Source organism: Nicotiana tabacum, chromosome 7 (assembly GCF_000715075.1).
Source record: "Nicotiana tabacum cultivar K326 chromosome 7, ASM71507v2, whole genome shotgun sequence".
NCBI lineage: Eukaryota > Viridiplantae > Streptophyta > Magnoliopsida > Solanales > Solanaceae > Nicotiana > Nicotiana tabacum.
The window spans coordinates 1475267-1488212 of record NC_134086.1 but is presented as its reverse complement, the minus strand read 5'-3'; positions in this window follow the sequence as shown (position 1 = coordinate 1488212).

The window sequence follows — 12946 nt, the reverse complement described above, 5'->3', positions numbered from 1 at the left end:
TTTGAGGTGTTATCGGGTTACACAAAATGCATAGCAGAAGACATAAAGAGGCATGGTTATGGTAGGTACTTGGTCCTGAATTTAGATTAAGAAGCTCAAAAGTTAAGGACAATAGGTCCTGAACTTAGACTAACAAGTTCAAAAGTTAAGGACAATAGGTCCTGAACTTAGGCTAAGAAGCCCAAAAGTTAAGGACAATAGGTCCTGAACATATAATTACAACTTCAAAAGTTAAGGACAATAGGTCCTGAAGTCCTGAACTTAGATTAACAAGCTCAAAAGTTAAGGACAATAGATCCTGAACTTAGGCTAAGAAGCCCAAAAGTTAAAGACAATAGGTCCTGAACTTAGACTAACAAGATCAAAAGTTAAGGACTATAGGTCCTGAACTTACAGTTACAAGTTCAAAAGTTAAGGACAGTAGGTCCTGAAGTTTGAGTTCCAAGTTCAAAAGTTAAGGATAATAGGTCCTTAGCTTTGAATTCCAAGTTCAAACGTTAAGGACACTTCGCCCTTAACTTTGAGTTACAAGTTCAAAAGTTAAGGACACTTGGTCCTGAACTTTGACTTACAAGTTCCAAAAGTTAAGGACACTTAGTCCTGAACTTAGACTTACAAGTTCAAAAGTTAAGGACACTTGGTCCTAAACTTAGACTAACAAGTTCAAAAGTTAAGGACAGGCAGTCCTTAACTTACAGTTACAAGATCAAAAGTTAAGGACAATAGGTTCTTAACTTTAACTTACAAGTTCAAAAGTTAAGAACGTTTGGTCCTGAACTTTGAGTTCCAAGTTCAAAAGTTAAGGACATGTAGTCCTGAAATCCTGAAGTTAAGTTCAAAAGTTAAGGACATATAGTCCTGAAGTCCTGAACTTAGAGTTCCAAGTTCAAAAGTTAAGGACATGTAGTCCTGAACTTAGAGTTCTAAGTTCAAAAGTTAAGGACATATAGTCCTAAAGTCCTCAAGTTAAGTTCAAACGTTAAGGACATGAGCAGAAGGGTATTTTCGTCCGGGAAGTTAAAGTTTATTAAAGTAGTGGCTAAAGACTAAAGACATTTTAAACAGTGGCTTACAAGTAAATACATGTGTTATTAGTGGCTAACCGTGCACTTCCCCCGGCTTTGGTTGGGCATTGGCCTAAAAGAAATGATCCCGGTTGATTTAAACCTAACAGGGCCTTCAAGGTCCATTTTTGGGGCTTAATTTCGAGCCCAAGCAGTCCCAATGCCTTGTCCCCTAACTAAATTACTACTGGCCAATTCCCTCGATCCAAGATAGCTAAAGGCCCAGCATGTATCCCAAGCCCTCTTATAATTACTAGTCATATATCTTAAGTTCAACTATTTGTAAATAAGAGCATCCTTAAGTCTAATTAATTATGTTCCATATTAATAATTCGAGGTGTGTCATACTCAAACGAAATCCATAACCTATGGCCCTCATGTTAGTGTTACAACTTAGATATTAAATACTCGTAGTTTGCTTTAGGCTCGATTTAGATTATTCTTGTAATTATGTATACGTTCGCGTAACCTAATTACGAATTTAATTCTAAAAAGAGACTCAAGAGATGCGTTCGCGCAACTTCAACCAAATTTTTCTTAATAAAATAAACAAAGCGTTATTAATTGTGGGCAGGTTCGCGTGACATGATTTTCGACGCGCCAAAAGAAAAGAGTATACGTACGCGTAACTCAATTCTTTAATTACGAATAAATCAAGTTATTAAAAGCAGTTAAAAGGTAAATGAACATAGGTCCTAAAATAAGTAATTAGACAACTTAAGCAGAGTAATAATCACTAAGCGACCGTGCTAGAACTAAGGAATCAGGGAATGCCTAACACCTCTCCCGGGTTAACAGAATTTCTTACTTAGAATTTTTGGTTCGCAGACCTTTAAAAATAAAATAAAAACTTCCTCGATTTGGGATTTAAAATAAACCGGTGACTTGGGACACCATAAATTATCCCAAAAAGACTCTAATAAATAAAATAATCCCATTTTGATTAATGTCATTTTAATTGAAAAAACTCCCTTATATCCCTTATATACCCCCTCGGGTGGGTAAAAAGGAGGTGTGACAGCTCTGGCGACTCTGTTGGGGATAAGAACCCAGAACTTCTGGTTCAGGGTTCAAGAATTCGATCTTGTTAATGTGATTTTTATTTGGCTTTATTTATTGTTGATATTATTGTATTTCGTGGACTTAATGTGCTAATTGCTATTTATTTACCGCTTTGATATTTCTTGAACTGTATTTAAATGTCTTCTTACGCCTCCCCCTGAATCTTCTGAAAAACGATGCTCACGTTCATGTGGCCCACTTTTCTGTTAGAGTTATACCAAATAGAACGGGGTTGGGCAAGCAACAAGGCCGGGTAGACTTTCGTGCTCCCGATATGTTGCCTCCTCATCGACTCGAGTTTGTCCGCCCGGGTAAGCCAGGTTTAGAACACAACCCCAGGTTAAACTTAGAATAACATAACTTTATGTCGGATCCCTAGTAGGAACGTTTATTTACATCACGTTCATTCGACCTTGGGGACTCAACACAGGGGTTAGGTCCGTCTAGGACAGGTGAACCCAAAATAACAGACCATCCTGATGCATCCTATGTACTATCTGAATATTTATTTATTTCGGCTTGCATGTTGACCGACTAGGAAAAGAAAATCAAAGAGAAAAACCAAGAGTGAGGTAGGATAGAGAATTTACCTGGTTCTAAAAATTTCGGTATTTGAAAATATCTCGAAACTCTGGCAAAATTTTTGGAAAAAAAAAGGAAAAAAGGAAAATGTATTTCAAAAAAAAGTGAGTCAATATCATGCTTTTTCCAATTATGTTAAAACGGGCCGAACTACGTGGGTCTGATTCTCACCGGATGTGAGATATGTAGACAAACATCATCGGTTCCGACCCCAATTTTCAAAAATCCAAAAATATTTTCCTTTAAGTTCCTTATTTAGAAATCTTTTCTTAGAAAATTCAAAAAAAAAAGTTTTTTAAACTCAAAAAAAAATAGTTTCCTTCTTTCTAAAGTCTCATACAGAAAAAAGAAATAAAAGAAAAAAAACTAATTCGATAAAAAATCAAAATCTAAATTACGTGATTTCTTTATTTTGAAGTATTCTTTCCAAAAATTCAAAAAAAAAAGAATAAAAAAAATTATTTTCCTTGTTTAAAAATCTTTCTTTCGTAAATGTCAAAAAAAAAGTTTGAAAAATTGAAATCTAAAAATATTTTTGCTATAAGTACTTTTGTAAATAACTAAAAAAAAAAACTCAGAAATCCAAAATATTTTCTTAAAAGTCCCTCTTTCGAAAATTAAGAGGCAACATCCAAAATCCAAACATATTTTCTTTCTTCTTTAGGAAAAGAGAAAACAAATGAAAATTCAAACAAAAATATTTTCTTTTTACTTTTAAAATTTCTAATGTTCAAATCAAAAACAATTGAATTTTTAGAAGTCTTTCTTTCGAAAACAAAACAAAAATCAAAATCAAAAAATCAAAAAAAAATATTTCCTTTCTTCTTTTAAAGCATTTTCTTTCAAAAATTCCAACCAAAAAAAAAGGTTAGTTTATTTACTCCATTTTCGATCTTCCCGAACTACGCAAGATCTGATTCATGCGGCGTCATAATACGTAGGCAATCCTCATCGGATTCGATCATAGCCATAAAATTAGTTGAGTGAAAAATAAACTGAAAAAAACAGAGAAAAAAAATTGAGTGAAAAAAAAAAGAGTGACAAAAATAAAAGAGTGACAAAAAACAAAAAAAAAAGAAGAAAATAGAGTGCCAAAAAATAAAAGAGCGACAAAAACGAATTGAAAAAAATCAAGAGTGATTAAGAGAGGCAAAAATAAAAGAAAAGGGGTACATACTGAAAGGGTTAACTAAGGCCGGGATGAAACATGCTACCGTTCAAACACATGGTAGAAAAGTTTAACTATTTAGGTGCATTGCATCCAAACGTGTGATTTCCTATATGTTAAGCGTCTCAAAACTAACAAGGTTGTTGGATGTGCAAACTAGCCAGGTGTTGGTGGTTTGTTTTTTTGGTAGTGTAGTCTTCCCCCTTCACAAGATCCAAAGGCACATCCACAAGCAATCTACCAATCATTGGTCCTGAGGATAGCTCGGCATCGGTTATTCTGCAGCTAGAATCAGCAGCTGCTGAAGAGAATAAGATGTTGCCTCTCCGCATATTGGAAATGTCGGATGCATGTTCTAATGGTAGGGAACCACCAAGTGCAATCCCTGGGTTTCCTGAGTTGATCCCCAGGTCGGGTGAGGCTACCAACGCTCTTGTGCCCAATTCGCACATCCTATGCGGGCACCCTCTAATGCCATTCAATGATACTGGCATGCCTTCTGTGGTTCGCCCTCAGGCGCCAGTTTCCTGGGCACCTCCAATATTGTTCTCTGCAGCACCAGTCTGCACCAGAACACAACCAACTTTACAACGGTCGTATGTTGAGCCTCCAATGTTCACCTTTTAGGGTCCACAGCTTCAATCAGAAATAACATATGTTACCCCGGACTCTTTTACTCAACCTCCGCAATATGATCTCTCGGGGGAGCAAGAAAAGGTTGTTAAAAATTCCGAGCAAGAGGAAATGGCTCGGAAGATGAAGAGACTAGAACAAAGCCTGAAAAACATGCAAGGTCTGAGTGGCCAAAAGAGTGTATCATACTCTGACCTCTGTATGTTTCCCCATGTCCACTTGCAAGCTAGATTCAAGATGCCAAAATTTGGAAAGTACAACAGGCACAGAGACCCGGTCGCTCATCTGAAACAATACTGTAACCAGTTGAGGGGTGCTGGTGGAAAAGAGGATCTGCTAATGGCCTATTTTGGGGAAAGCCTCACCAGAATCACTTCTGAGTGGTATACAGATCAATAAATTACCCATTGGCATGTGTGGGACGATATGGCCCGAGATTTTATTCGCCAGTTCCAGTATAATGTGGACATCACTCCCGAAAGAAACTCTTTGTCCAATTTGAAAAAGAAAATCATGGAAAGCTTCCACGAATATGTTGTCAAATGGCGTGAACAAGTTGCCAGGGTAAAGCCTCCAATGGACGAAACTGAAATGGTCACAGTTTTTCTGCAGGCCCAAGAGGATGACTACTTCCAGAACATGATGTCTGATGTGGGTAAGTCGTTTGCTGAGGCTATCAAAATTGGGAGATGGTAGAAAATGGGCTAAAAACGGGTCGAATCTTGAGTCATATTGCTTTTAAAGACACATCACCAGATGTTCAAAATGGTTCAGAGGATTTGATAAATGGAAAGGGGAGAGAAGAAGGAGCCATGATGGTTTCGAGCTCGAGGGGGACCCATAGGTCATCCAGCCGATCATATATGCTTCCTGAGGTCCCTCAACATTATTATCCTCTTCAAGATGTTGCTTATGTCGTGGCACCACCTCCTTATGTGGTGATGAACGCGCAACCTTACACGCGACCACAATATCATACACAGAACCGAGTGCAACGAACCGACTGGTCGTTTTGATCTCTAGCGCATCGTTCAGCAGTTTGAGGTCATGACCAGCTTCATTTTAGGTATTATGACTTGTACGCATGGTCAAAATTGAATTTCCGGAAGTTCGGAGTTGATTTGGAAAGAGAATTCTCATTTCGGAAGCTTTAAGTTGAAAGAATTGACTAAAATTGGATTTTTTTAGTAAACAACCTCGGAATCGGGATTTGAAGATGCCAACAGGTTCGTATGATGATTTTGGACTTGGGCGTATGTCCGGATCGGGTTTTAGAAAACTCGGGAATGTTTCGGCACCTATTGTGGAAGTTAGCATTTTTGGAAGAATTTCATAAGTTTGGGTTGAAGTGTATTTTAGTGTTATTAATGTCCATTTGGGATTCTGAGTATGGTAATAGCTCTGTGTGGTGATTCTGGTGTTGGGAGCACGATCGGAAGTGAATTCGGAGGTCCGTGGGTCATTTTGGAGTCATTTGGCTAAAGATAGAAATTGGAAGGTTATTGAGGAGTTTGACCGGAAGTGGACTTTTTGATATTGCGGCCGAAATCCAATTCCGGAAGTTGGAGTAGGTCCGTAATGTTGAATATGAGTTGTGTGCAAAATTTGAGATCAATCGGATGTGATTTGATAGGTTTTGACATCGAATGTAGAAGTTTGAAGTTCTAAAGTTCATTAAGCTTGAATTGGGGTGCGATTCATGATTTCAATGTTGTTTGATGTGATTTGAGGCTTCGAACAGGTCCGTGTTATGTTATGGGACTGGTTTGTGTGATTGGACGGGGCCCCGGGGGTCTCGGGTGTGTTTCGGGGTGGTTTCGAATCATTTCGGGATGTTTTACAATAGCTGATGCTGGTGTCTGGTATTGTTCTTCGCGTTCGTGAGGATCCTCTCGCGTACGTGAAAAGGATTTGGCTTTAGGGACTCTGTTGTTCGCATTCGCGAAGAAGGAAATCTTTGTTGCATAGGTCTGACTTCGGAGGCTCATATCTCGCAATCTATAAGGAATTTGGAGATGATCCAAAAATGAAAGTTCTATCTCTTTGTGTCTAGTTTTATAAAAATAAACCATTTGGCATTTGGATTTGTGTACAAAAAGTTATAGCTGGTACACTACAGGCTATCTGGGAAGATAAAGAAGAAATTTGTATTGCACATGGTAGGATTTGGTAGCTTATATCTCAAAATATATAAGGAATTGTGAGCTGACCGAAACATGAAAGTTGTAGATCTTGGTTTATAGTTTTCAAAACATTAAATCATTTGTAATTTGGAGTTTTGTACAAAAGGTTATGGTTATTATACTAGAGGCTATCTAAGAAGAGTTTGAAAAATGGTTTTTGGAAATTTTCTTCTTTGCGAATGCGATGAGGGTCTCGCGAACGCAAAGAAGAGTTGTTTGGGCAGTGTATAGGTGTAAAGAAATGGGTTTGGCTCATTTCATCTCATTTCCTCCATGGGAGCCGACCTAGGAGTGATTTTGGAGCACCATTTTCATCATCCATGTCAAAGTAAGTGATTCCCACCTATTGCAAGTTAATTACTTGGATTATATCCAGATTTTAACATGGAAAATCATGTAAATTAGTAGAAATTTTGGGATTTTGAAGAAAACCTAGGAAATTTGTATTCTTGGATTTTGACCACGATTTTGGACATGAAATTGAGAGCCAATTATATATTTGAATTCATGAGGTTGTGGGTAAACTTTATCTTCAAAAAATTTCGAAATCCGGGCATGTGGGCTCGAGGGCATTTTTGTCACCTTTCTGATCGGGGTTAGGGATTGCTATAAATTGGATTATTATGAGTAATTAAACATGTATTAATGTGTTTACATAATTATTGGCTAGTTTTTGAACGTTGTGCGTCAATTTGAGTCATCGGAAGGGCGTGGAATGCCGGTTATGGAACTTCGGAGTGAGGTAAGTCTCCTTTCTAACCTTGTAAGAGGAAATTATCCCCATAGGTGAAATAATTAGTTATGTCTCCTATTTGTGGGGGATACGTACGCACAAGGTGATGAGAGTCCGTGCGTAGCTATTATTATATTTAAGTCCGAGTAGTCTAGGACCCAAAAGCATGCTATACATAAAATATTTGTAATCTTATTGACAACTGAAATTGCCTAAATCATACCGAATTAGTAAAAGAATTTCAAAAAAGGGTTAAACCTCATTTTCTTAAATCGTTAAAAGAGAATTGACTTTTCCTTGGATAAATGTTTCTTGATGAGTTCTTAATTGACTGTTTGAATATGTGTATCTATGAGTATCTGCGTCGCACGCATGATTCGAGCGGGGTAACTCTATTATTTATATTTGACCGCGTCGCACATATGATTCACGAGCGGGGTAATAGATGCATCTATGGTTCGCGCCATTCGACCCTATAGCAGTGCACAGTTTAAATATTTGTTAGATCGGGCCGTACGCCCTCGACATGATTTGCGCATGCTTGTAATGCTTGTTTGAGATTTACAAATTGATATTGCCTCCCTGGTCAGAGATAAATTTATAAATAATGGATTATGAATTTGGAGACTTCTAAATATAAAAATGAATGTTTACTTGTTTCTTGACTTACTTGAGTTTAGTGTCGTTTTAATAAATCCATAAATATTCGCATTATCAATATTGATATATTATTACTAGACCACTAGTAAGTGTCGAAGTCGACCTCTCGTCTCTACTTCTTTGAGGTTAGACGGGATACTTACTGGGTACACGTTGTTTTTGTACTCATACTACACTTGCTATGCATTTTTGTTGCACATGCACATGTATGTCTAGTGGCCTAGTTGGGTGCAGCGGCATGGTTGATACGAAGTCTTAGGTGAGCTACACCTCTCGAGACGACCTGTAGCCAGCAGAGTCTCCTTCAGAGTATTGTACTGTAGTTTCTTTTCTGTCCAATTTGTATTTCGGACAGTTGTTGTGTTACATTATTTCCTAAAAACTGCTCATGCACTTGTGGCACAGGGTTCTGGGATGATTATGGGGTATTCTGTATTAACTTCTAAATATTCTTTTATTTATTTTGTAAAGATTATCTTTTACTATCCAAATTGAAGGAAAATCATAGTTTTCACAATTATTTAAATGAGAATTTAATTAAGTATTTATAGGTGGCTTGCCTGACAACGGTGTTCGGCGCCATCACGACCCTTAGTAGATTTTGGGTCGTGACAACATGGTATCAGAGCACTAGATTCACTTAGGTCTCACGAGTCTGAGCAAGTCTAGTAGAGTCTTGCGGATTGGTATGGAGACGTCTGTACTTATCTTTGAGAGGCTATAAGGCTATTAGGAGCACTTCCCTTCTTGATTCCTCATCGTGTGGTTTGATTCCTTTGAGGCTTATGACTTTGTTTATTTCCTACTCAATCTTATGTGACGTGAAGCGCTTGCTATATCGATCGAGAATTGAGAAATTGTAATGGTACTACAAATATGGTGCGGGATGTTCCTCCCTGTGTATTTGATTGGGCTATTGTCATCGCCTTGCGGAAGGTCGTTCTGTCGTTTCTGCTCAGTATCAGTATTACCTAAGGTTTTGAGATTTGGCATTAATTGTTATGACGTTTTGTGTGTTGCTACCGCACAGTATTGGTGTAATGGTAGGATGCTTGTCTATGCGTTGAAGCAGTGAATGACTTGGAAGGATGTTTACTCAATGCAAGATTCAGAGATTCAGAATTTTATTTCCGGCGGAGGAGAGGAAATCAGGCTATGAATGTTCAAGTTTGGTTTGATGGAGTAACAAGACTTGACATTTTCGAGCGTGGTGGAATTTTCATCTGTGATGTGGTGTCATTGTCCTTGTTGAGTACGTTAAGTTCACTGGTGTTGTGGTTTTCTTCAATTCGCCTTTGGGACAAAGTAGCATATGGGACTACACTCCTTGAGAAACGTTTAGAGTGATTTGGGATTTATGGTGGACAGTGACTAGGTCTACGAGCTTAATTTGAAATATTGGCTAGCATAACGGCGGGAGATTTGATATGACGGAAAGAAGCTGCTTGATATGAAGAAGGATACAACATAACTTTGAATTGGAAGATATTGTCGCACATTTAGTTGATGTCCACGAGGAGTGAAAGGACTTGTGCAGCCGGTGAATGAGCACGGGCTCAGGTGCGTTATCTCCTATGAGTAGGTCAGCGGTCGCGTGGTTGTGAAGCTTCTGCAAAGGATTTTACTGACTATCCGGTAAGAGGTCTAATATGTGAATGTTGCTAATAAGTCAAGTGACAAGCTACTATAGATACACTTGGCAATTTAGGATAATATTTGTAATAACATTTAACTTAAATTGAAAGATAATTTTTTTTAGTTTGAATAGAAAGATAATAAATTAAATTCTTTTGAATTTGAATAGAAATAAAGTAAATATTTTTCGGAAGATACAATAGACTGTCCTATCTTAACTAATTATAACAATAAAGATGAAAATATTATAGATAAATGCTAAATAAGAAATATATATTATAGGATAAAAAAAAGTATGATTAGGAGAATAGAGATAATGTAATGATATTTATACTTTAAAATTATTTATAAAAAAATTAAGTAAACAGATAATACTCAATATTTTTAATAAATGTAAATAATAAAAGAATTTCGAGAAATAATCATACAGATAAAATTAAGTTAAATTTTATGGCTAATAAAAAAAGATTATTGTATTAATATAAAGAGGAAAGTTAATAAATACTCGTATGTCAATTTAATAATACTAAGTAATGAATAATATAATTACGATAAGTAAACAAACAAAAAGAGGAATAAAATATAAATTTTAGGAAAACTATAGAAGTATAAGACTTATAATTAGAATAAGATGAGAAAAGTCCTTATATACACATAATAGAAATTATAATAGACAAAAAATCAGAGGCAAAAATATTAAAAATATATATATATATATATATATATATATATATATATATATATATATATATATATATATATATATATATATATATATATATATATATATATATATATATATATATATATATATATATATATATATATATATATATAACTTCGCTAGTAAAGTCGCATAGCTGGTTGCCTCTTCTAATGGTGACCTACGACGAACTTTTATTGACGACATTATTTACTTTTAGTGACGACTTTGGTCGCTACGAAAAGTAAATAAGATCGCCACTAAATTGCCCCTTCTAGATAGTTTTCCTGCTGAACAAGAGATAAAGTTGAAACTAGAAAAATGGAATTTGATAGAAGAGAGAGCATTCTTAAACAAAAATCAAGGGTGTAATGGTTGTGAATAACTAATTTTTTACCGTACCTAAATTCTACGCTACTTTAGTATAAATATTTCTTTTAGGTCCAAATCTTGATATTTTAAACGTTTATCTTACTTTAATAGGTTTTGTTCAAAAAAAAGTTAAACATTATAAAAAAAAATGTTCACATACTTAGAGTACAAATTTTATTTTTATTTGTAAAGAGAAAAAGAAAATTTACAAAAAAATAATAAAATATCTGATTTCTTCTAATTAGAATTTTAAATGTAAGAAAGGTATCTTTTTTAGTATAGTTTATACTATAGTGTAAATATTTAGTTATCCTATGTATATAATATTTAAGTCTAAAAGTAGTTGGCTAATATTTTTAGCTATGTATTTTACTTTCTTTTCTCTTCATTTTAAAAAAAGAATTAATTAATAAGTAAGAGTTATTTAAGAAAAAAGGCAACTAACGAAAAAGAACAAAAAAAAAAAGATAACAAAATAAACAAATCTTAACTCCCTCACGTTCTTTTCCCCACTTCCCCCACTCCGTCACGTCCGTGAGCATGTGATTTTTTCCCTATACGAGATACTCCTATAAAATCTTAAGAAAATAGATTTTTTATTAATTATTCGCCATTTTAGGAATTTTTGTAGAATTTTGTTCAATTTTTGCATTTTTGTGCATGTTTAATTTTATTAAATCATGAAAAAATGCCAAAAGTATCGTGCATTGCATTTAGGATTTGTTTTACATTTTTAGGATTAATCAGTAATTATTTATTTTATAGAAATTTGAAAATCACAAAAAATAGCTCATTTTTACATTTTGTCTTTTAATTTTTAGTTTATTGATTTTTTTATCTTTTAATTTAGAATTAAGTGATGTTTATAATTTTTATAATTAGTTTAATTTCACATTTTTAGATAATTTAGGATTTTTAATTAAAAAAAGAAAGAAAAAGAAAAGAATAGGAATAAAAGAGGGTATTTCAAAAGAATAGATTTCTCGGAATTTGGCTAATAACGAAATCAGCCCAAATTTGCCCCAAACCCGTCCTAATTGCCCACAACCCAAGCCCCAAAATCAAGCCTTACTAGGTCCAGACCCACCTGAAGCTAAATGACCCCGTTTCATATGGATTAATCACAGCCGTTAGATTTTGATCATCCAACGGCTCGGAACTAGTTGGTCAATTTATATAAAACTGTCTGAACTTCAGCCCCCCCCCCCCCCCCGCCGAACCCTTTCACTCTTCGTCTCTCTCTCTCTAAACTGTTAAACCTTAGCTGCCCATATATTCTTTCACCACCTCCGCCGCAGACCACCTACCGGAAATCGCTTCACGGCGGTTCCGGTGGTCCAAAACATCCCAAATTCACACCCCGAACCCTCCTTCACCTCCTCAGTCCATATATCCAACTATTTTCCTTCGAATCACTGTCAAACTCCTTGAATCTCAAATCGAAATTTCGATACCAAAACCCTAACTGCTTCAAACCTCTCCCCCCCCCCACCCAATTAACACCCTACAGTCCTTGCCCCTACCTGAACCTCAAACCACCCTTAGCCCCCCTCGAGTCAGCCCCAATCTAGTCGAAGTTTAAATCTCAGATCTCGAAAAAACCCTAATTTTTTCTTTCTTCTTCACTTGATTAGTGCTTGGTCAAATGAACTAAAATATCCATTAATCGACTGTTCTTATTAATGTTGATTAACGTTCATTTATGCCTTTTGAAGTTTGGCCGAGTTCATAACAAAATCCAATTTTAGGTAATTTCCTTTTTTCTTTCTGTGTACTTTTACCTTGTTTTATTATTTTATTTTCATGTTAATTGTTTCCATTTAGCTGCATATTTTAGGATTTTTTTATTTTAGATTTTTCTTTTCTTTATTTCACAACTGTTTAGTTTAATTATTTATTCTTGTTTAGTAAATTGGTCGAAGCATGTTTAAGTTTTATTTATTCTTTGTTTGTACTATTTCTGCCACCAATATTCGTTTAAATTCAGTTTTCATTTAGGGTTAATTAGATAAGCATTTTCATTTACTAATTAGTTTAGTTTTAGTTTTAAATTGCATCATCACGCTTCTTTTTGTCATTTCGATTTGGATTTTGGATCCCTTCTTGTTTCTGCCTCTGTTTACTTTGATTTGAAAGCCAATAGAAACTTTA